Raw genomic sequence first — 4,035 nt, 5'->3', positions numbered from 1 at the left:
ATCCTCTACGCATAACTATGCAGAAACAAATAGGTATGTCAACCTCTGCATATAACTATGCAAAAACAAATAGGTATATTAACCTCTGCGCATACTCGTGCAGAAACAATAATATAGGTATATTGACCTCTTCGCATAACCAGTCGGAAACAAATAGGTTTATTTGTTTTAAATTTTATTTTTTACTATTTATGCTAGCAGATTTGATGAGCTCTACTACTCTTTATTCTTTATGCTACCAGATTCGATAAGCTCTACTATTCTTTATGCTAGCAGATTTTATGTTAGTTTTAAAATTTATTTTTCATTCTTTATTTTTAAAATTTATTTTTTAGTATTCGAGTTTGCTAACGGTTAGAATTTGATCAGATCTATATTCGATTCGTTTGTCTATCAAATATTTATTTAAAATTGATCACGGCTATAAATATAAATTTGTTCAGATAAATTGTGTTTGTGGTATAAACATGCATATTTTGCATTTATAATTTTATTTTTTTACGTGAAGGAATGTCCTCACGACCTTCTTGTAGTCGATTATCTATACATGGATCCTCACCCGTTGAAGGTATGTATTTATTTAATTTCATTAAGTTAATTAAGGAACTTATATACTTATATCATTTTTATTACTTTTGTAGATATTGCATGGACATATACTAAAAAATTACTTTATTTTGAAGGATAAATGTTCAAAAAAAATACTTTTTTCATTTCCCCGCCTCCTTTTTCATTTCCCCGCTTCTGTTTTCATTTCCCCACTCCCTCTAAAAACCTCCAAAATGCGCCAAACCCCCCTCTTTCTCTACAAACCCCGCCTCCTTTTGTAGATATTTGAGTGATTTGCTATCCCGTCACTCAAATCACTAATCTCTCATTTTTTCTCTCTTGTTTCAGGCCATCTCCAATCAAGCCCTCCTCCAATTCTATCTCTGATCCCATCCTCCCCTATTTACAGTAAGCGATCTATTTCACTGACCCACTTCAATTTCTCCAATAGGTTTTTGATTTTGTTAATTTTGGTTCAATTTTTAGGTCAATTAGCAGTGAATTGGGCGAATTCGAGAGAAACTCAGGTGGGCCGGATCAAAAGCTTAAGGCCCTTTTGGAGGATTGCGTTCAGAGGTACTTTCAGGTTTTTGGAACAAATCCAAATGAGGCTTTCTTTCTTTGATGAATGAAATCAGAAAAGTTCATGATCCTGTGCATGTGAAGCGGAAGGGTCGACCAAAAGAAAAACGACAGCAATCTTTAGGGGGGAAAATTGTCAAAGCCAAGAGAAAGAAGGTTTTTTAGTTTTATTACTCATATGATTTATATGTTTAAGAAATTGTTAAATTAGGTATCAGTTCTCATCTAATAGGCAATATACTTGAATGTGTAGATACAGGAGGATCAAGTTCAAAGAGCTCAGAGTCCCGCAGATAAGTAGAAGTGCATGTTTAGCATTAACAAAGGAAAATTTTCTTTGCTTATATTCTCTCTTTGCAGATTTGATGAAATTTATTGAATCTTTTTGGACTAGTTAATCCATAACATTTTCTTATACATTTATTTATTTATTTATTTATATTTGTAGAAGTTTGCAACATGGAGAGTTAAACATGCTCCGAGTTGTCGAAACTGAAAAGCTTGTTCAAAATCAAATGGAGAGTCCTCATTTTGTTTGCGTGGTACTATTGGTTTAGAAGTTGGAATTTTAACGTATGAAATCTCTAGAGCACTTGCAAGAGTTTTCTATCATGTAAAAGCGACCTTTTGAATAGTTATTAAAACATTTATCTCTTTTCTCTTCTTATTTTTTCAGATATAGTTCATTGATCCAACCTGTTAAAAAATCTTGTGCAATGCTCTCTATAGTCATTCATTCATTTAATTTATAGGTAAAGATACAATAAAATCAAGAGATAATAAAATATTCATAGTTTGAGTTATAATTTCTTTGTTTTTCATGAAGAAGTGAATTAGTCCAATACATAATTTTAACTGAATAATAAAACTATTTTCACTTTCTACAATAAAGGTATTTCATACTTGATTGCAGACAATCTATAATACTCCGAAGGGGAGTAAGTGTAAGTTCAGTGCATTCATTGCATCACAAACACTGTGTTCAACTATGCTTCTACCCTATAATTCTTTTGGTGACTGCAGAATTGATGTTTCGCTCTTTTCTATTCAATGTGAGAGAACTATCAATTATAAATCTCTTGTTCGTAAGAGATTTTATCGCTCCATTGTTCGTAAGATATTTCTATTCAGGTTTCCTACATGAATCCTCTTGTTTTCGTTCAACTATAGTAAGGGCCATCTTGTATTTTTCATGTACTAAACTAGTGCCAGTTAGTTAATACCATGTCTTTCCCTTTCGTTTAGCTATGCAGCACTCAGGTGAAAATGTAGCACTCATTTCAAACTGAGATAGTGCTGGTCTTTCCTAACCTAAATATGCATATGATGAGCATAGTTATCATGATTGCCAAAAACTAGTCTGGAGATTCATGGGCTTAGACCAGCTTGGCAACTTCTCACCTTTATACTGTATATACTCTTATTTTGAGTGGTAATCTTTTCAGGTTAGAGGAGGTACTCTCGTAGGGAGCAGCAGTACGATACGACGTTCTAATGCAAACGACGCTGATAACAAGGATGTTGACAATGACGATGATGAGGAGTGAGTGAGACTTGTTTTTATATTTATGTAGTTATAGATTGTGTTAAGACATGTTGTGAGTTTTGAATTCTACCTATATGTAATATATTTGTTATTTTATTGTATAGTGAATGAATATTGTTTGAGCATGCGAGATGTGTTGTGATTGTGATTATATGATGTGTATTGTTCGATATTGTGGATTGATGGATGATGATGGATGATGATGGATGAGTATTCATTTGGAATGTGAATGTATATAATGGTTAATTTTATGATATATTGTTAAATATTGTCATTAGATTGATGTCGATACAGATTATATGTGTATTCTCGTATGGGAGGCTACCAGAAAATTAAATTTTTTTGCGTAAATATATACATTGGAGACGGATTTCCCTGTCGCCAATGCACATTGGCGACAGTGTGATTCGTCGCCAATGTTTAAAACATTGGCGACCGAGATTTACCCGTCACCAATGTTTTAAACATTAGCGACGGATCTACCCGTCGCCAATGTTCATTGGCGATGGGTAGATCCGTCGCTAATGGTTAAACATACACTAGCGACGGCTTTCCACATCGCCAATGTTTATTGGTAACGAGAACTACCCGTCGCTAAAGAAATCCATCGCCAATAGTCGTCCGTCGCCAATAAGTATTGGTGACGTGGAAACCCGTCGCCAATACTTATTGGTGACGGATTTATTGGCGACGGATCCATTTTCGTCACCAATATGTATTGGTGACGGATTTTGGGGCATTGGTGACGGATTTCCCCGTCACCAATGCCCTGTTTTCTACTAGTGTATTAATCTTAGCATGTAAAATGATCTATAAGATTCTGAAGTTCATTTCTAACTCACTTTGAAATAATAAAGGATAAATTTATGAATATTTTCTTTGGAAATTAAACTGTAAAACATATTGAACATTTCATGCATGGATGCTCTATAGCATGTGAATTGTGTGACTTTTCACCCAAAATAATACTCCATGGGGAGCAATTTGCCTATTAAAGATTTGGGTATAATTGAAACATATTGAAATATTTTAGTAATAAGATTGAACTCTTCATGCATTGATCTCTCTATTTGCGCCAGCTCCCTCTATATAAAAATATATTCAATTATCTAGGCGGATGTTTTTTACTTGATGTATGTCATCCTAGCATCAAACCTCAAATCTGCGTACGATTGGTGGTATAGCTATTGGTTGGATTAAAATTCATTGAAGTTGGCTATAGTGTATGAGAGGATCATGCCCTATCGTAGTCCACAAGTACTTGATGCTCAAGGTTTTGGTTCTATACAATATAAGTTTGGGAAAATTGCTTGTACCTCAAAAAAGTAAATAATTTATTTGTTTCCCTCCCAAGACTT

At 33.9% G+C, this 4,035-nt stretch overlaps 1 long non-coding RNA gene across 2 annotated transcripts; it reads left to right on the top strand.

Moving 5' to 3' along the window:
• LOC109822680 lies at positions 784-2,802 on the top strand. Of its 2 annotated transcripts, none has more exons than XR_002242215.1 (4): positions 784-957; positions 1,036-1,125; positions 1,193-1,287; positions 1,385-2,802. It is a non-coding gene; the product is annotated as an uncharacterized LOC109822680 (long non-coding RNA). The 2 variants fall into 2 exon arrangements; XR_002242214.1 differs by having other exon boundaries at positions 785-957; positions 1,216-1,287.

This window comes from Asparagus officinalis, chromosome 8 (genome assembly GCF_001876935.1).
Source record: "Asparagus officinalis chromosome 8, Aspof.V1, whole genome shotgun sequence".
NCBI classification, from domain to species: Eukaryota; Viridiplantae; Streptophyta; class Magnoliopsida; order Asparagales; family Asparagaceae; genus Asparagus; species Asparagus officinalis.
Note: the sequence above shows the minus strand (reverse complement) of the source record. Positions and strands in the feature narration are given on the sequence as shown.